This window comes from Zonotrichia leucophrys, chromosome 5 (genome assembly GCF_028769735.1).
Source record: "Zonotrichia leucophrys gambelii isolate GWCS_2022_RI chromosome 5, RI_Zleu_2.0, whole genome shotgun sequence".
Lineage (NCBI taxonomy): Eukaryota > Metazoa > Chordata > Aves > Passeriformes > Passerellidae > Zonotrichia > Zonotrichia leucophrys.
In genome coordinates this window covers 41350438-41371862 of record NC_088175.1, presented here as the reverse complement: position 1 = coordinate 41371862, position 21425 = coordinate 41350438, and the positions used below count along the sequence as shown (strand labels likewise).

At 40.0% G+C, this 21425-nt stretch overlaps 1 protein-coding gene across 1 annotated transcript in view; it reads left to right on the top strand.

Annotated features, from left to right (window-relative positions):
- MOB2 (MOB kinase activator 2) overlaps positions 1-21425 on the top strand; it is a 109265-nt gene that overhangs the window by 16675 nt on the left and 71165 nt on the right. The window lies entirely within an intron of this gene.

The following is a 21425-nucleotide window of genomic DNA, read 5'->3' as shown; positions in this document are numbered from 1 at the left end:
ACAAGCCTTCTTCCCTTGCCAAGCACTTCGGAGTGGCCTGTTGCTGGTCACTTGCTAAAAGGTGACATAATTTGCAATTCTAATAGTGTGACATCGTTTTCCTGCCATGCTGAAGTACTTCTCAGGATTTCAACATATATGAATATATTTCTAGTGAGCATAATTTTGCTTAGGAGTTTAATCTAAAACCAGAATGATTGACGGAATTTTATTTTTATTACAAAGGCAGGAGCTTTTAGAATGTATCAAAGGAGTTTTCCTAGAAAGATGATGGATTTTAACCTCTAGGCCTGTCTCAATGGTCTTTAGTATTAAGTTGCTAATACGAGGTACTGATTAGGATCTTCCCATTCAATGCAATCGTATTGCTTCGTTTTTTGTAGGCTTCTGTGAAACAGCCTCTTAAGCTAATGCAGTTGCAGTGCTTATAAAAAGTAAAATATGTGTTCATCTTTGCAAAAAAGTGTAGCTTCTGCATGAGTGTAGAAGCTTCCTTGGTCCTTTAAGTGCTCTAAAACAATAAGACTGATTTTTGCTACAGAGAATTCAGCCATAATACTGCAGTATTGTTTTTATCAGTAAGTCCTTGCATGGTGTTTGTCACCCATTTCTAATAGCATACCTAGACTTTTACACAGTGCTATCTCTTGTTTTTTGAGCTATGACAAAATATAGGTGATTCCTTTTTATTTTAGCAGTGTTTGAGGCTGAACATAATGAAAAGGCAAATTTATAGCACGTAGGTTTTAATATTTTTTCCCTGCTAGAATTCTCTTCCAATTCTTCTATTGTGAGAATATTTTGCATCATTGTACAGAAGAAGTGGTTCTAATGTTTGTTTTGTCATATAACGAATCAATTTTGGTTTGGAAAGTTCCTCTCCCTAATTCCTATCTTTAAAGTCTTTGTTATGATTCTAATTAGTAGGTATTAGCATATGTATCAAAATGCAAAATGTGCAAGTACTATTTGGAAAATTAAATGCTAGATTTAGCTCATCATTTTGTATCATTGAGATTTATTTTGAACAAAACATTAGCACACTGAAGTATGAAAAGTATAAAATTATAGCATAAAATCAACATCAATAAAAGGCTGTCTCGTGTACATGGCTTTTCCCTCTCTTAGTATCCATGCAGCTGGGCAGAAAAAGCACCAGATAACAAACGTGTTGCTGCTCTTCATGCCTGAGACTGGAGGAGGTAAATGTGGAATTCACAACATGGAGTTGAAAATATACAAACGTTAAATTGCTTTTATAATATTGAGAATTGGGAAATGGGGTGGACCATTTAGAGAGGAAGGAGAGTTTTCCTCACCAGGCGTATATTTGTTCTGTCAGTTGTAATAATGGGCAATAATAATGTAAATGTTGTTACCACCATCCCTGCCATAGCCACAGCCATGGGCTGGAAGAGCCTCAGCCCAGGAGCTCTAGTGACACCAGGAGCTGTGCCCAATAATTTCTACTGTGATCCTTCCCCTATTTTTAAAACCTTCTCTTCTGGAAAAGGTGAGAAGGGAGGTGAAAAGAGCTGTCGGACTTCCTAAGTTTTTCAGATTTGGCACAAATATCTCATTTGGTATCTTCTGCTCACTACATATTACATTATTTTCTAATATATATGCTTTACTTTTACTCCAGAAGAGAGAAAGCAACTGAAACAACTTAAGCTGAAGTAAGAAGTGAAGAATCAGTAAAGGCAACCTTGAAGATTTTCTGTGGAACTGAATTTTAGGTACAGTTTTACAAGGAGATGCAGGTCTTGATAAAAAGCACCACAGTATCCTATAACAAAATTCTTGCAATCACACAAAGACACTGCAATTTATGCCATAGTTCCCTGAGCACTTTGAGACTGCTGAGAAGTGCCCTCCTCTCACTGTTGGAGCTGTTTATTCCTCTCTTTGCCAGCTCAAGTGCTTGAGTGCTTGGGAATTGGATCCTGCTACCAGTGATGCAGCTTAAAGCTAATGGAAAGAAAACAGCATTTTATTTCAGTTGGGATCAATTCCTGATCCAATTCACTGTACAGCTGCACAAGTACCTCTGCATGGGAGAGGCACAGAGGGAAGATTGGAGTGATAGAAGGGGGAGTGTGATCAATTGTAATGGTGGTAGTGACAGTTTGCTGGCTTGATGTATTAGTGGAACGGTGTTATTAGGTGCTATGGAAACTTGTTAAGTGCTAGACAAGATGAAACCTTTTTTTCTGTAAAACAGTTTAAAATAATCCATTTTCAGTTAAGTAATATATCCTCTGAGAAATAATTGTTCCAATGTCTGTGCAGTTGATCTTCACATTTGCTACAGCTGTGGAGCCAGAAATGTCACTGACAGAACATGCTTCTGTTTGGTGGGAGAAAATAACTTCAAGTGTGGTACCAAAGTGTCATCAGTCAGGATGGCAAAGCTGGTAAGCAGAAGATAAGAGGGGCCAGGGCAGTTGCAGAAACAAGCTGCATGTCAGCTTGCTGGTTATGCTGTTTTAATTGCTGCAGATTTCACGAGAGTTTGTGGTGATGGTTTGTATGTACGTGTGTCATTTTATGGGGTGGTGGGGAATGCTAATGTGGTTCATATGCTTCAACAGATGCTCTAGCACACTTTCCATAGATGTAGTTTCTGACTGAGACTTAGCCTTTCTAACTTGATTATCATTATTTGAAGAATAGTTTGTACATCAGTGTATTTTCTGCTAAAATTAGACTGGCTCTCTTTTATACGCAAGTTGCTTTGCCACAGCAAAGTGAATGCAAATTGGAGTCATTCTGTATAATTTCTTTTGTGTTCTGTCACCCTCTATGGTAACAGCAAAAAACTCAACTCCCAAGTTATGCCTGTCTTTTGCCTCTTTTTTTTCTGCTGACATAACACTTGGTACTCTGAGATGCTGTGTGTCCTGGGGACAGAGATGGATTCCCTTGGTGGATAGTCACATGTAATCTTTTGGTAAAGACTGACTTAGATATAACACATTGCCCATTGCTGGGGGCAGCTGTTAGGTCTGAAATCCTGTTGATTGAATAGGTGATTATAGAAGAATAATGATAAAATGTACTCCCTCTCTTAGTGCCACAGATGGCAAACTCATGCAGGCCAGGGCACCAGAGGGAGGTTAGGAAGTAGGATGTGCATCACATACTGTCTATTGCCACATGCTCAGACAGATGTTTTGGTATGTAAAAATCTAGCATGGAACTTATGAAATATATGCACTTACTATGAAATGACATCAAGTTCTTTACTAAAATCAATTATAACAGAATGTTCTTAATTTGCTTTCTTTGCAAATTGTACTGTTTTGTGTGACTCACTGAAGATGACTAATTCTGTTCACCCTGAATTTACCTAGCTGCCTTTCAGAGTACATTTCTTGTGACTCAGTTCATGCTTAAAATTTCTGATTTTGTGCACATTTTCTCAATAATATGTGTGCTTCCAGCATGCAAGGGGAAGTGTCTTAATACACTTGTTACAGGACCAACATGCTGTGCTCAGGCACAGTGCTTTAGAGGTCTCCAGTGTATTGTGAAATGCAGCCATGTATGTTTATCAGGAGCAGCTGGTTTTGTTCTGTGGATGGCTCCATTTAGGGGGAGGGGGAGAGTGCTGGTGGCTTTTAGAGATTAGCTGGTGGCAGTTTTGCTTGGGAAGTACATCAAGTTTTAGCAGAGCTACTGTAAGAGAGGAGCTGGAAAGCAACAGTGCACCAGCCCTACTGATCTTTTTGTGTGAGAAGAAGCCTTTGGGATTTGGTCATCTGCCTGTGGGTCGAACTGCAGCCTTCATTAGAGGAATGTGTAACACTTGCTACTGAAATAAAGATCTCACTGAGCTGGTACAGGCGACATTTGGACACGCAAGGCCTAGATGAGACATCAGAGCAGCTGTGTCCTTGTGCAAGCGAGAGGGAGGCTGTCCGGTTTATTGGATCTTGTCAGATCATGGCAGTGCATGCTTCTTAAATCCCTCGGGCTAGGGAGGGAGTGTTGAAGTAAGGATGGCTTATTTTAGGTAAACAGATTTAGACAGCAGTCTATTTTCTTGTTGCTTTCCTGCTAAGAAATGTGGGGACATCTCACGGAAGGCTAATGTTCAATCTTCGAAATGCTCGTGTCTGACGTGTTTTGTGGGCAGGAGCTGCATGGCAGGTATGAGCTGGGCATGCAGCAGCCTGGTTAATTCTGGTGCCTTTTGTTTCACTTCAGGAAGTGGTGGATGTGTGTTTGCTTTTAATGCCATTCATATTCACCTGCTTGTTTCATCTTTTTTCCTAAGTGGGTATTGATTAAGCATTGACAGTAAGGATTTGCTGATCTTACTGCTTCCTTCCGTATTGAAGTGAAACTGTGAATTCTTTTCACACTGAAAGAACAATGGAAGACTTCTGGATTTATTCTTGGCTGCTGGAACTTTGTATATTTGGAGAAACAGGGATTTTGTGGGATGTTCAGCACTCTTGTAGTATATAAGTTATTGCCGTGCTCAGGTCTTCTACCTGTTTTTAATATATGAAGCAAATGCTTTGCTCTTCAGCTATGCAGAAGGGACTTGTGACTAATGCCTGTCAAACAAGTGCTGTACTTTGTTTGATTATCTTTATCTTGGAAGGGACAGCCTTGCTCCTGCACATCAGAGTGCAGTTCTGTACTGTGTCTTGCTGTGCTTGGAGAACTAATTACTACATGGGAATGGATTCCTCTTTGTTGGAGAGGAAGGTTCCCTGTCTTTTGCAGCTTAGACCTGGCTGATACAGTACTGGCTGATCTGAGAAGTGGGAGGAGGACAGATAAATTTTGGGGCTGAAAATCAGACATAAGAGACAAGTCAGTAAATAAAATCTCTTCAAAGGCAAACATGTTAGGTTTGAACTGCAGAGCAGACACAGAACAACTGAGTAGTACGTGAGAAAGAACTTATTCTGTGCATATACTCTGTGTGGCTGTGGTAGTCAACTTGATGTCCAGAATGATAAACTGGACGTCATAATCTTGTCTTCTAAGCTTTTAAGTAGCACTTTTCACTCCATCAGAGTAGAGTAATACAAAAAATGATGATTTAGGCTGTGGTGCCACTGAGAAAAACGATGATGTGATTTTCTTGAATCTGTCATGCCACTATAGTAGAATACTGCTGCTTGGTTAGTCTGTCATCTTTAGGAGACTCTGAGATGCTCTACCAACAATTTGTGTCTGTACTCAGTGACTGCGGGACAAGAATTTTGTGGGATGAGGGAGAAAGGTAATGGGGGCCAATAAGATATAGGCATGCCTTTTCATGTTGATAATAACAAAGTGAACGTCATTTTGGAAAACAGTAGTTATTGTATCACCTATGGCTGAGTAGTCCCAGATCTAAGCATAAAACTTTGAATTTTTGGAAGTTGTTTGGAAGGGAGTAATAGAAGAACAGTAAATGAAGAGGCTGATAGGGCTTGCTTCTTTAATTTAACAAAAAACTTTATTGAAAATTTTAAAAGAAATATTTTGAATGAGTGATAATGTGTGTGTGGATTTGAGCACTTGGGAGAGACATCCTTAATCCAGCTTCCACCTGTTTCCTGAAATCAAGCCTTAAAAAGTTCTGCAGTTTAATTGTAAACTTTAAAGTTGTTTTCCCCCTCCTCACTGTAGTGCTTTACTCAGTGTAATTGGGAACACTTTACAATAGTAATGAACTTGGCAAGAGAAGAGGCTTTGCCTGCTGCCAGAGTAAAGCAAATAAACAAATAAGGAAAACAAAAGAAGATCCCTCCCTGTCCCCTTGGCGGGTTGCAGGAGCGGCTGGCACCGCTGGACATGCTGGCGGAAGGGTGGAATGTCCTGCCTTGCATTCCACACAGATGGCCTGGACCCCGGCCACCCCAGCAGAGCAGAAAATACTGTGCTCTCAGCCATGCCACTTGTGATTTAATTGGGACTGAAGCTAACTTTAAAAAGTACTGCATCATCAATTAGAACTGTTTTTATGTACTTCCAGAAGCTAAACAACCGTTTTGCTAAGGAGAAGTTGAATTCTTCCATAAGACAAACATTAGTGGGATCTTCATTTTAAGGATAATATCTTTTCTTTTTCGAGTATCTTGCCACTCAGAAAAGCTCAGTATCCCATCTGAACACAGCACAGGCATCACCTGAAGAGAGTAATTTTTCTGTAGTCTCATCTTCTGGTTGTCAGCAAAATATTAGCTTTCTGCTTTCAAGGATGGTGGCATAATGCTTCTGGTATTGTGAATACCAGTGCTAATGCTCAGGGGCATATTTGGGACTGCTGGTATATATATATGCAGAGCTCTGGTGGTCAGTATTGCCTCCTGATAAAATTCAAGTGAAAAAGCTTTGTAGCACTCTTGCCAACTTGCACTCCCAAATTCTGAGCTAGGATCTGAGTATTTTATGTATTAAGACTGACTGCAGAAGAAATGTGCTGGTTCTTGCAAGACCAGGCACTCATCTGAGCATGTCTTGCAGTATGCTGTCTGCAGCACTGATTACAATAACAGCTCCTTAGCATTAATCAAATCTGCAGGTAGCAGGAGAGAGGAATGGTGCTCCTTTCCTGTAGTTTAACTACTGTTTGGTTAGTCACCATTCAGGAAACAAACCCCTGTAACCTTAACTAAAGGATGCAGTAATGGTGCTTTGTAGTTATTTATCGGGCAAAATCTGATGCTGTTAGGGAAGTAGAACACCCTGTCCTTAATTGAAGGATGTGATAATGATGCTTTGTAGCTTTCTAGTAGGGAAAATCTGTGATTAGTGTCACATGTTGTTTTCAAATCTGGACATAGAATAGTTCATGTTTGTGGGATGAAATAATTTTAGGAAAAACATGGAAAACTCCTTCACCTAATTCTACAATGCAGTCTTTACACTGTGGAATGCAGGCTGGTATTTCAGTGTTTCCTAATGGTTGATAAGAAATTGTTCCTCACAAGTGATGGAAATATAAAATCTGGAGTATGATTTCCACCAGGTGTTTAATGACTGGGAGGACAGTGCTGTTTAGAAAACTAAGTCCAAGTAGTCAATTTCCAGCAAAATATTTCAGGAATGCTATGCAAATCCATATATTAGAATAACAGAGCACAAAGCAGATTGTCTCACTTGAGCCCAATGGGTGTTTAAAGCCAGTGCTATCTCAAGAGCCGCCTAAAGCTTTGTGAAGCAGAGAAGCACCCAGTGTGCAGGCACCTACCATCTGCATGCTCCTGGTGCTGGAGTGCAGAGGGAGAGGTGAAACTAATATTTGTGGCCTTGCAGGTTTGTGCTGTGACCTGCTGTATGAGTTTAAGGGGATTGTGCAGCTGTGAAAGAACACAACTGCAAACGGGAGGTATTTCCTTGTGGTGAAAACAGCCAGCAGCTGTTGGATGAGTGTCTTTTGTTGCCCTACCAGAGTCTGAGCCAAGTTTCAGATTCACAACATGAACTTTTTGAAAAACTTTGTGCTGCACCAGAGCATTTTTCTGTGCAGGTGAGTGTATGGTAGTTACTCCTGCATTATTTTCACACGGAAAATGAAAAAACTAAATCACAGGTCATTTTAAGATTTGGTGTGTTGGTTTTCCAGTGTTTATAATTCAAACCTGCAGCTCTTACATTCCTACTGATAATGTTTTACAAACCTTCACAAAACTGTTGGACAGTTTCTTCACTTCCCCATAAATATGGTTTAATGGTGCAGGTTTCATTCTAATGGCTCTGATTATGCTTGGCCTTCCTATTTACTCTGAAATGTTTTTCCCTCAGCTTAACATTGCTTTCAGATACAAACAAGAGGACAAATTACTTGCAGTACCAGATAAGTGTGTACATGGCTGTCTGAAAAACTCTTAATTTTTTTCATCAGTGTATATTTCATGATGTCTGTTCTAGAATGTCCAAAGGCAATTACCAAAAGCAAATCAATGCTAGATGATAATTATAAGAGAAGTGTACTGCCTGGAGCTGCTTATTTAAATATCACCTTCTTGCTAACTAAAATTGGAGAGAAAGGATTACATTAGCCAGTTAAAAAGGACAACAATCCCTGTTTTAACAGGCCATGTAGCTTTTTCCACTGTTCTCAGCATCCCTTGGCTTGCTTCATCAAGCTGAAGAGAGAAACCTGAAATACATTCTGTGTTGTATTGAGAATTGTTGTTTCTTCATTAGCCAGTGTCCTTCAGCAGTATTTATAATGGTGGTGCTGTGATTTACTCATGAATTTTAGGTTCTGTTTAGCTTAGAGTTTCTTGTTGATGATCAGTCAGTCTATTTCTTGCCTGAGTTGCTTGTAGGAACATCTGTGCACCTCTGCTTCCAAAGTCTGGATTTGGTTGTGATGAACATGTGCTATAAGCCTATCACAGAGACAAGACTGAAAAGTTATCTGCTCTCCACCCTCTCTGAGTCCTTGCAGAACCATTTCTGGTGAGGATGATAAAATACCTCTATGCTGGCTCTTTGCAGTTAAGTCTTCCTATATTTACAGAGGGAGCAAGGGAGAGAATTCTGTTGTGTCCATGTTGTTATCAATATTTGCTAGGAGAATTTACGAAGAAATGCTGGTAAACATGGAATAAAATGATATGCTTAACAAGTGGAGCTGCTCTTCATGTGACTAACTGGATTTCAGGTTTTCTTGCTGTCTCTACAGAGAGCTTGTTTAGGACTCCAGTAGAGCTGGGTTTTTATTTAGAATTTGGCCATTAGCATGCCAGGTGACTTCAGACATATCTCTCTGGCTCCCTTTTGTCTTTCACTTCCCATTTCTAAGAGGGTAACTTCCAGGCACGTTTTGAGAACTGCTGATATTTTAAAGACTCACATATAGTGATAGTCTTGAGATACTTAGTCTGCATCTTGTTAAGCTGTTGATAGGATTAAAGCATTGGTAAATATGATAAACATGGAGATAGGCTAAGGCACAAATGAACTTTCTTTAGTTCTTTCCTCTGGATGACTTTTTTTATGCACACAGACCCTGGTACCAGAAAATGCAGCACACCTTGAATATAGGGAATGGCTTGCCACTCGTAACTCCAGGCTGTGGTTGAATTTCAGAGTGTCTTCTCTCCCTAGTGTAAGAGCGAGGTACATAGGTTGCAGTTTGTTTTCCATTGGGCAGTATGGATAGAGTTATCTCTGTGAGCTTTGCTCTCGCTTGTTGATTTTGGAGAAACTTTGTGGGTGTAGGTTCTGCAGTGATTGCTATCGCAGCACCTCAGGGATGGCTGATAACCTACATCCACTGCTGCAGCAGCACTGCTGAAGCAAGGGCAGGAGTCAGAAAAATGACTTGAAGTTTTCAGCTGCTGGAAAGAGTCTTGCAAATCACATTAAAAATGTTTAAAAATGGATATTCTGTGTACATTTCATACTCTTCAGGCTAACAGGGAAATTTTTGCTTGGGTAATAGCCTAGCCTACCGAATGAGTATTGTGCATAGTAGTGAAGAATTTAAGCACTCTTCATTCCAGCTAAAAGGGAAAATTAGCAGCAAACCATTTAAAGAAACCACCTTGAAATTTCTGTACCATTCTGATATTTTATGTGGGTTTCTGAAAAATTGTAAATGGAATATTTTCCCTGAAATAGGAAAAAAGTAATATTTTTACTAAGCCACACTGTCAAAAATGTTTATATTTTGACTGATTGGATTATAAGAAACAACACTTGTGGTAGCCCATGAAATAAGTGATATTAGTAGCGAGGACAGTGTTTTGAAACACAATGATTTCAATTCAGATTGGCGTGTTTATACATTTTTAAAAAGTAAGCAAGAGTTGGCAATAGAGCTACTGTTGTATTTTGTTTCTAAGTTATCTGTGAAACACTACCAGGAATTTAAGATACATCTGGCATTACAATAAGTTGAATGAGTTCTGGCAGCATTTACAATAGAGAGCTCTAAACAGTGTTTTGAGTGCTTTACTTTTTAGGGTAGACAGATCTCCTCCTTACACCACATTTTGAAGGAAGCTCTGAAAACAGCAGTGATGCAGCAGGACTGTCAGTGAGGCATGCTTGACCATCCTGGATGGGTTTATTTTGCTTAGAATATCCAGCCCTGAGTCAGAGGGAAGGAAATGTGACACTCTTGGGTCCTGTGGCTTCAGCTTAGATTTCCATCTACGTCGTTGCTCAGGCTTTGAGTTTCTTATTGTTTCTTTACTGTGGTAACGTGATAACTATGAACACATTTTTCACTAATAATTTTTATTTGGAGGTCTGGGATATGCTTGTCTGTGAAGAGGTCTATAACAGCAAACTTCATACTTAAAACTAGTTTGTCACTTGTGTTTAGTCATCACCAGAGAACAGAGTGCCCTGATTTTCATTTAAAAAAACCCCTTCCAATTTCGCTTATTGGCTTTTAAATCTGTAATGCATTTGCCTGTTAGGTAATACATGTTTTAAATGTATTATTCATGACTGAGTGTTTTCAAGGGTGATTTCCCTCTGCTGTGGACTACTGCATCCTTACAAATAGTTTCTGCAGTCCCTGGGAAGGAAATAACTTGAAAGATTCCATTATCTAAAGAAGTGATTTCCAACTAAGGAGTTTCTTTAAGAGGAAGGCCGCCACTAATATTAAGGATCTGAAATACACATTCCACATTCATCTCTTCCTGAGCAATAGATGAATTGCCCTTCAGTTTTTTAATTTCAAGCCATGTTTCTGCTGTCAAGTAAGAATGTCACCTGATGTACGAGGTGTTTCTCATTAGGCTGTGAGATTTCTATGGGAACCAAGACCTTTAAGAAGGGGAAGCTCTGCCCTCGCTGCTGCCCTGGGTTTAAGCAGCTGCCCTAAACTGACAGCTATGCAGAACTGTGCAGCTTCTTAAGCTTAGCAAGTTATAAATGGTGTGCTTCATAACGACCTTGGGAGGTGAATATTGTGTGTCCCAGGCACACATGGAGGAGATGGAGGGTGTTGTGCTTTGGGTCTCAAGTAACACATTTCCAAACGAACATTGTGCAGCCTCAAGCAAATTGAGAAGATACATGCTCATAGGAAGGATGCTGCTGCTTCTATTGCAAGTATAATTCTGGAAGTGTAATGATAATGAGAGGAAGTGGAGGACTTCCTGCATTAGTTTTTGTGGCTGTGTGAAGGGGCTGTCTGAACTGCAGCTGTGTTGCACAACAGATAAAAGTTACGTTATGCTGGGCTAAGTCTCCTGAGATGTGATCTAATACACCTCCTCTTCGTGCTGCATGCACAGTGGTTAAATTCTTATTAACCTGGGAGTCAGAACAGCAGCAATATTCACTGGGTATGCTGCTTGTCTCTGGATTTTACTTCAAGTCAATTGCTTTCCCACTAAATGTGTTGGTGCTAGAGTACGTTCTTAAAATACAATTCACCCCTTTGGGAAAAATTTCCACAGTAAACTAATTACTTATCTAAGTAAAGGGTCTGTGCAAGCTGGGAGGGAAAATGTGTCATGGCAGACCTTTAACGTTGTGATATCCCTCTAACAGGCCTCTAAGCAAGAAAGGGACACATTCTAAATGTGGAAATGATTCATTTTTTTTTGAAAAAGCTCGGGATATATGTTGTGTTCTGAAGGGAAGATGGTTTCCTAAATTCCTTTCTGCAACATCCAAACTACTTTTACCTAATTTCTAGAAATTTACCTAATTTCTAGATTTGACTTCTGCACTATGGATTTATAAAGCAAATTGATGAAATGTTACTGAATGTATTTTATTTATAGTCTTTTTGGTGATGACTACTAAAATGTTAATCATGCTTATCTGTTCAATGTATTGTTTTGTAACATTGTTACAGTGGCTCTGGTGAGTGGTTTTTCTATGTATTCCATGTACAATGTTAGTTTCTTTTTCAGCTTGTAAGTTCGCTTGAATGGTTTCTTTTTTTAAGGCCTGGGACCTTCGTGAACTTTACTGTAGGGTGATTTTGAGGCCAATATGTGAGACATCTGTTTAAGGTGTAAGGAGAAGTGAGGCCTGTTTCTCTTCTGCCTTTGTGGGGGTATTGTTTTGTACCCTCTGTGTAGCAGGAGAAGTGCTTTGGAAAGTGCACATTTTGGAAGGTGCTTTTTTTGTGTCTGTGGATGGGAAGCATTACTATGCTGATCAGCTGGTCAGTGAGAGCTTTTCAGAAAGAGTAACACATGCCAGACTTAATTAGCTCTACTTTGGTGGCTGATAGTGTTTTTTGGGTTTGATTTGGGGTTGTGTGGTTTTTTGGTTTTGGTTTTTTTTTTTTGGAGTGGTCATAATGACCACTCAAGTTGAATAACTTACAGAATCAAATATACTGTAGTCATGGGGGGTGGAAGGAACCATAGGTGAAAATAGCTTGGTGCATCTGGGAATTTTTATATCAGAGAAAATAATACTTTGGGAAAATCAGCTTGATTTTCCTGTCATTGTGCTTTACTGCAGGTGTGTATATCCTGTATTAAACCAGGCAAACTAGAAATGTCCTGTTTCCCAGCAACCCAAAGGGTGTGTGTTTGCCTTTGATAACTGTGGTATGTTTAAAGTCACATATTTGAAGATAATTGAGGAGTCTTCTACTTTCAATGCAGAGTAAGATGGATTAGGTCATTTCTGTTAAGGACATAATGCTGACATTGGCAGTTAGCTAGACACAAAAGATTTTATGATGAGATACTGATCTTGTGGTGTAAGTTACTGTAGAAAAACCAGAGAACTCTGTAAAGAGGACACTGAAGACAAGGGTGGCAGTCACACTATAAAAGCTGGTCCATTATGTAACATTAGGATGAAAAGAAGCAGAGAGAAGCTCAATTTCCAGAGTCCAGTTGCTTCCCTACGTGCAATGCTCTAGATAATGCAGGAAATAAATACATACAAATGTACATTCAGACAAATACCTAAATTTTCTAAGTGCATAAGAAGGCTGAATATTAAATTTTTCGGATCATTGCAGGCCACGTGTTTACCTTTTTGTGTGTGTGTTGACGTCTTTCTGAACAGTTTGACTCAAGAGAACTAAAACATGGATTTCCTGTTCTTTAAGAGGAAACTGAGTGTGCTGTCAGATCTTCTTCAGCTGCCTTCAGTTATTTTACCTATGTAGATGTGAAAGGACAAACCATAGACTAGCCTGCCCGTTCAACTGCCTGTGTTATAAATCTCCTCTAGCATTGGGCAAGGACAACTTTCCAGAATATGCTGGTCTTCTCAGGCTTCCCAAAAAACATCTCAAAGCTCCCTCAGCTAGAGGGAAGCATGCTAATTAAGGAGAAAAATGTTTTCTTTCTGTACATTCATATATCAATAAATTCAGAAACACTTTGCATTACTTTTATTATAATTTCTGTGTATTGCATGGATATTAGTTTCTAAGGAAATGAGTGTTTTATCCAGATCCTTTTATTTAGGAAGTTTGCTCTGGTGGTGGTCAAATTTTGTCACAGTATTACAAATAAGTATTTGTATTTTTTAATTACTTAATCACCTCCTTTTCTGGAATTTCCTTTTCTGGAATTTCCTCCACAGCTGAGAGCTGTGGATGCCATAAGCATAAGTGCACCTTGCATGAAATCTCAGTCAGGATCGTAGCAACAGAATTATTTGATGTCTTTGGTTATTAAATAGATGAAAATAATGCAACACATAGAGTTGTCAATGATGCTCATGTAATCTGTCCTTGCAGTCCATGCTTCTAACTTCCCTTTTAAATGTGCAGAAGAGGCCTACATGGATTAAAGGTCACGGTATGTGTATTGCTGTCAGAGTGCATTATTATGGCAAATTGATGCATTTTGTTCCGTGTCCTCAGTCTCTGTGGGTTGTAATTTCTGTGAAAGGTGGAGATGAATAAACTTGTCTCATTTTATTATTGTAAGATGAAATAGGCATGAATTTCTCATGGTTCTGAGCTTTCTGCCCAGTTCTTGTACTCTGCCTGGAACAGTCTTCCTGTAATTATTCCTTTTAGCTGGGCAGCCTGAGTCCAGCCTTACCTTTATGAAGTTTTGCTGTTTTAATTATTAATGATGGAGAAGGTGTGTTTCTATGGGCAGGCAGGTCTCTCCTGTGGTTTATTGAAGGGAGCTTTAGAATTTAATGAATTTTTATTCTGTAGGCTGATAAATCTAATAGAAGGTGTGGGTAAAAGAAAAAAAAGTCAGTTCCTGCAGGCCCTTTGATGCTATGGATGCTCTTTGTATGCTTGCAGACTGAGTGGTTCAGCAGGAGCAGTGACTCCCCACCACACAGCTGAGCCTATGGCACTGAGTGAGTGATAATGTATGGTGAGGCTGCCAAGCAGCAAGATAGAGAGTGCTGTAGTGACAAAGCATGTGGCAGCACTTGGGGCTTTCCAAGAGATAATCTAGCTGTAATGCTCTTGATTTCTAAGGAAGAAATTGCTAGAAACACGATACAGTTTTATCTCAACAAGACTGGCTTGGACTAGGCTAGATGTGTTATTGCTTCTGTTGTTACAGGAACAATTTGGTTCCATCTCTTTTTTAAGGTGTTTATATACCATCTTTCTTCAAAAAACCCAAACCTGACACCAATTTACAAAAGGCACTTCTTTTCTCAGTTTCACTGTGTTTCTTCAGTCAGCTGGTAATGAGGTTACATAAGTTAAACTGGGTCTGTCTCCTCTTGAATGCAGTGATTAGTGCTCTGACTAAACAAATCCAGACTGTGCACCCAAACTGTGCACACAAGTGTAGCTGAAGCAAGGTAGGGGGGCAAAATGAGATTACTGGGTAAAAAAATGTGGTTCAACATGAGTTTCCTTTTTGAGAGGCTCATATGGGGTTCAGAGTGAGGACAGTGGCTTTGAAACTTCTGTGTATCGAGTGTCATTTTTAGACATTTTTAGCTCTAATTTCATTAAGACAAATAATCAGAGCTAAATTTAAGCAAGGGGCTTTCACATGCCAGTGATGACAGGTACTATTGGTACATCTGTTGTGGAATATAATTTTTAAAAAGTCTTTTTCACAGGTAATACACAAATGGGCTTTTGGCCTCCCATCCATACATAGTGATTTTATTATCAGTGATTTTGGTCCTGTTCCATGAACTATACAAAATTTAAATACACTTCTCAGTTTTGGAAGAAAAACTGTATAAGTGAGGGGTTTTTTTCTTTTTTTTAAGTAAAAACTTGATAGTTTCATCCAAAAGGCTACAGTGGGCAAAGGTGAAATACATTATTTTTGGTTATGTGCTGGGGTATATTTAATCTATTCTGTTGGTTTTAAAATCTGTTAATAAACTTAAGGTTTTGTTCTGCTGTATCTGGGCTCTTTTTGGTAACAGCCATCAACAGTGAAAATTATAAGGACTTCATGGAGGCTGCAAACATTTTTTTTGCAGTAAAAGGTTTAGGGTTTTGGGGTTTTTTGGGTTTGGGGGTTTGTTTTTTCTTTGGGAGTTTGGGGGTTTTTTAAGTAAAGGGGCCAACCAGGATGTTAACTGAACAACCAAGGATGTTCTCCACAGAAGCGCTGTGTGAAGTGAAAGGTCATTCGGAGCTGGAGTTTGTATAGCTCAGAGAACAGGAAGAATAAAATATTGAGTGTAATTTAAAACAAGCACCTCTTCCAGCATACCGATTCAGCACATCAGACCCTCTCCTCCCTGCCTGCTGAGTAATCGCTGGTTATTTTTTTCCGATGCGATCTGGTGAGAACAGCGAGGAGCGCAGGCTGCGGTTGCGGTGAGTGACAGCGCGGTGCCGCCTTTCCGGAGCGGGGAGCTGCGGGCAGCGGGCTCCCTCTGCAGCTCCCTGCTCTGCTGGGCTGCAGGGATGTGCTGCATCCCTCTCTTTGGAGTGCCGTGCTTACATTTCCTCTGTGTGTTCAGCGACCCTGCAGTCGAGTTCAAACTTGGTGCTCCCTTGTGTTCCAAGCGAAGGTATCGTTCAGCCAGATGTTATTTTGCTGCACTTTCAGTTTTGGTACAGTACTTCAGTCCTTAAGGTATTCAGAATTTCAGATTGTTCTGAATGTTTAAATCTCAATGTGGAGCAACTGAGCAAGAATAGAAGCATTGCAAAGTTTGTATCGGAGAAAGGAATGTGATTACTGTTAGTAGCTAGTTACTGGTTATGGTAATTTTACTAATTCCAAGTACTAAATGAATGTGGATATATGTTCTTTAATTATCTTGAGTTTATTACACAAAAGAACATCTCATAACATTGTTGTATGACTGTTGTACTGCAGACAACAAAGGAAAAATTTAAATTTTTTATAGAGCTGTTTTTGCATGCTTCACTTTTTGTTCTTTTTAATGTTATTTATCTGTTTGTGCTTACATTGCTAAAGACATGAGCTGTGTCTGCAGTGCTGTAGTGCAGTAGCTCTGATCTCTGAGCCTATGTGTGCTGGTATCACAGTATGTAAAATTAGAAACCTCTTGGACATCTTTGTAGCCCTCCTGGGGAAGAAGCAGCAAGAAAAAACTCACAATAAAACTGAACCTTGGATATTGTAAAGGCTTGCAGGAAGAAGGAAAAACAAGGTACATATATGACGCAGGAAAAATCAGCTAAAAGTTGCTACAGTTTTGCCATGCAGGTTCTTTCAGCAGGGGGCAGTACCTGCTCTGTGTGCTTTAATATCCCAGGGCTGCACAATCACAAGCAGCAGGATGTGCATGCACCAAGCTGGTCTCAGCCCAAGCTTTCAGCTGTGTGAATTTGTAATAGGTAGCTGGAAGGGGACTGTGAATAGATTTTGGAACACTTGTGTAAAGTTGCAGTAAAAGCAGTATTGCAAGGTAAGCTCTGTTAGCCACTTATCCATTCCTGCTGGCAGGGTTGGTGTGCTTTGGTTGCCAGCTCCTTAGCCAGGGAACCTCTCTGTGATTCTCTGTTTTCCTACTTGCAGAGAGAGTAAGTCCAATGCACAGGAACCAGCAAACAAGGTGATAGCAAGATGTGTTCTGGACTGTTGCTGGTGCTATCAGCTGGTTCAGTGCAGGATGACTATTACATTGCCACAAAATAAAACCAACTTTTCACAGAATCATTCCAGTTGGAAAAGAGTCCAAGATACTGAGTCCATCCTTAGACCAAACACCACCAAAGCAACTAAACCATAGCACTAAGTGCCATGTCCAGCCATTTCTTGAATAGCCCTAGGGATGTTGTGCTTCCATCACTTCCACCACTTGCCTGGGCAACCCATTTCAGTGCTCAACCACCCTTTCAGTGAAGAATTTCTTCCTGATGTGCAACCTGAACCTCTCCTGGCACAGCTTGAGGCTGTTTGCACTTGCCTTGTCACTTGTTTCCTGGGAAAAGGGACCAACTCCCCACCTGGTTACAACCTCTCTTCAGGTCCTTGTAGAGAGCAGTAAGGTCCCCCCTGAGCCTCCTTTTCTGCAGGCTAAACCACCCCAGCTCCCTGCACTGCTCTTCATCCAACTTGTGCTCCAGACCCCTCCCCAGCTCTTTTCTTCTTTGGACATGCTCCAGCACCTCACTGTCTTTCTTGCAGTGAGAGCCTCAGAACTGGACACATGACTCAAGTTACAGCCATTCATTTTTGTTTTACTTGTGATCCCCCACTACTTGTGTTTCTGCTGGTGCAGAACCCATTTAAGAGGGTGTCTTACTGTGGGATTGATGAAAAATTCCAATGTCAAGCACATCACATTAATTGTAAGCTTGGTTTGAAGTCCTTTTTTCCCTGAAGCCTACTCGAATATTCTAGGCATCTTCCACAAGGTGGAGCTTTAAGGCTCTGTGGCTGGGAAATTTTTCCCCTTGTCTAAGCAGAACGATAAATGGAGTTCATGAAATCTTACAAAATAGGTATAAACCAACTGCTTCAACAGTTTTCACAAAAGAGGTTTAAGTTTTAGGAAAAGCAACAAACTCAACAGATATTCTGGACTGTAATATGTCTGAGTCACTGGAATTAATGTTGTGAAAGAGAAAAGGAAGGATTGGAAAAAATAGTTCTCATTACTTATTTATTGTTTTGGTATTACTGTTTCTTTGCATCCAAACTGACTTGAAAGGTAGGCAGAACTAGATAGAGAAAAGCATTATTAAAATAATTGCTAACTCTTCATTTGGTAAGAGGAGGGGTTTTTTTTAACTTTCAAACAGTCCTACCCTAAAAGAAGAGGAGGAAACTATAGATAAGTTATTCTGATAGATTAAAGAAAGGCAGAAAGCCTATTTCTTTCTTTTGTACAGCTGTCTTTTCAAGAGTGAGCTATGTATGCCTGTTCTCTAGAAGAGCACCTTTTTTTGGTTTTTACTCTGCCTGCCAAAGTTGCATCTTGCTGAATTCTGGAAAAGTGCTCCTGGTATTTCAGGCTGTGTTTCAGTAATCAGTTATCTTGGGTTTCCCATGTTTCTCTGAGTATCTGAACTGTGTTTTACTTATTGCCATCTTGTCGGAAATCCCCTGCTGCTGATTTTGTTGGAATGGAATTCATCATCTGCTCGCTGCGCTGCTGCTGGTAAGGCAATTTTGTACATTAACTAGCACAGACATGTGTGGACATGAGCTGGTACTGTGCACACAGAAGCTGGGAAGGACTTTAGCTGAAGAAGGGAAAGGAGGACTGGATGGAGGGGGTAGCAACAGAGAGAGAGAGAAAATCAAAATCCCAAGTGTCTTTCGTTGTCGGGCTCTTCCACTTCAAACTAGCCTTTCCTGATGATAACAGATGTTAGTAATCTATTTTTGCCTCATCTCTTTGCATGAAACAAAACTTGAGGATAGGAGAATTTTACTGAACTCTCATTACAAGTGCTGTTTCCCTCTTACCTTTCTTAGTAAACTCCTATGTTTAGACCAAGAGACTTATCTAGTACTTTCTGCAGAATCTATCTTGTCACTTTGTGCTTGAGTTGCAGCTGAAGTTGTGAAACATTTTTTAAAATTTCAATCATGTTGTTTATTTCATGCTTTGGCAGGTCATGTCTGCAAAGAAATTGAAAGAAATTGAGAAGTTTGCTATGGTTTTTTATGGTGTTTCAGGTTAGGAAGTAGGACTGGTAAGAACCTCATACAGAGACAGCATAGCAGGAATCCACTTTCTCTCTCTCTCTCTGTTACTACAGCCCCATCTGATGATCCTCTCCAATTTTAGGCACAGAAAATAGCATATGGCAAATGCAGTAAAAGGCAAGTGTGCTTTATGCCAAATGAGTTAAGAGCCTCTCTGGATAGACTGAGTGCACCTGATTTCTAGACTTCATGTAGACTGGTGACAGAGCCAGTCTAGAATGCTTCTGCATCTTGCTGGATCTGTGGCAGAGCCAAATTTTTAAGCTTCAGTTTTCCTCAGATGCTATCACACTCTTGACATACTGAAAACTGTCTAAAATTTTTCTCTGGATTCCATTTCCCCCCCCTCCCCCCCAGGTATCCTTTTCATTTATTTTATTCAAGTACTGGTTGGATGCCTGCTGAGTAGATATAGCTGCTGGTAGGGAAGATGTGGAGACTGTTTTGGCAGTTGGAAGAGCCCTTCTCTTCAATATAATCTTAGATTTCTGAACCTCAACCTCAGACATTTGGCTTGCAAAAAAATTAAGTAATATGAGTAGGGTGGTGGAGTGAGCTTGAAATCATAGAGATTTTTTTCCCCCCAGATGTTACTTGACATGTTGTATGGGCAAGAATTCTTGCTGTTCACTCCTGCTGCTTCTGCCAGCATAGTTTGTCTGATTTCCAAGGATTTTGAGTACTCCACCCATTCTCTTTATCAGCAATAGCAGAAAATACCTTTCTTTTCTGAAGTCCATAGCAGAATCAATCATTTAAAATACTGCAGATGCAAGCTTTTGCATATTCCATAGTTTTCTAACAATGAGTGATCCCATAGCAGTCAGTTCTAAATGCCAGTGTCTGTATGGAGTTGGGTAAAGGATTCCTCATTTCCCATTCAAAGAAATGGTGATTTTGACAAGGAGTGCCAAGGCAAATCGAGTTAATGAAGCCAAGGATATTGAGGGTATATTTACTAGGGGTAAATACTTAATTTTTTCTATATTACACAGGCCAATGCTCTGTTGACAAAAGCACCCCAAGCTGACAGTTCAGAGGCATTCCTGTGTTGGTAACAGGATACAGTTGGCTGAGAGCAAAGATTTTCTTAGCACTTATTAGCCAAAAGATCATAGTTGCTTTATTTCAAAAAACTTTGGTATGAAGCTATTGAAATAGCAATCTAAGGCAGAGAATGCATGTGGAAAAGGGTCTAAGTGTAGCCTAACCCTTGGAGAATGGCATAGGCAGTTGGTGGCTCTTTAGCTGGATTCCCTTATGGTCCATTTTCAGTGTAAGTCCTATTTTCAGTATAGAATGTGAAAGAAAGGCTGTGTAGCCATTTGTTTAGCTTATAATCAGTGTGAGAAATCCCTCTGCAGCTTACAAAGAGAGAAGGGTGATAGTGGAAAATATCATTACTGGGAAGATAGATGCTATAATAAAATTGCCTGTGGCTTCAGCATCTCCTTTTTTCAAGTTTACTAGTCCATAGGGTTTGTGTCACATCTTCTGTATGATTATCTTGCATTATTTTCATGACACAGGTAGACCTAGATGCTCATAAAACTTAGAGATCAGCAATATGAACTTTAGCCTTTTGTTCCTGCTCTTCTTGCAGTCTATTGGAGTTTTTTCTGCTGACTTCCATGATGCTGAGATGCAAGGAGAATGGTCATTGCAAGTGAAATGCTAGACTGATCTTAACTTGAAAAACAGAATTGAAAACAGGGATGTGGAAGTAATGCTTAACTTCCAAGGCAGCAACTTCTTATTTCCTAATATCTTGCCAAAAATAGTGCAAAAAATTATTTGTCCATTTACTTGCCCCTAGGGCTGTTAGCTTAGCTGTAGCTGCTGAACTAGGCATGTGAACTTCTCATCCTACTTTAAAAGCCACAACATGAAGAATTGAACAGCTAAAGCAGTTGTCATCTCCATTTATCACAGTGTGTTCATTTGTATTTGTTCATCTGCTCTGTGGGTGTATCCTGGTGGATGACTGTGTGTCCAGGTGTCCAGGCAGTCACTGGCTTCTCTGCTTTCCTCAGTCACTTAGCTCCCTTGGCCTTCTCTGAGTATATAAATTATGTATGGGGTTTTTTTCTAGGTTTTCTTTAAAGCATTACCCGTTGTTTGAGTTTTAGAAGGATTTTTTTTTTCCATTCCACACTGTCCTATAAAGTTTTCTAGACACATGCTGGCTAGAGAGTCGACTAGGGAAAGGTTGGTATGAAAGCTCACAGCAACAGTGTCACCGGATGACATGGCTTCACATCAGAGGCCAAAAGTGACACTGCACTTGCTGGATTTTGAACCACCCTCACAAGTCCAGCTTTCATCCCAGTGTCTGCTTTATGAGCTTAAATAAAGACAATCCATCTTCCCAGTAGCAAGGGGATGGGAGCCACTTGGATGGTTCCATGATCATTGGATCAGGAAGGGGGTGGT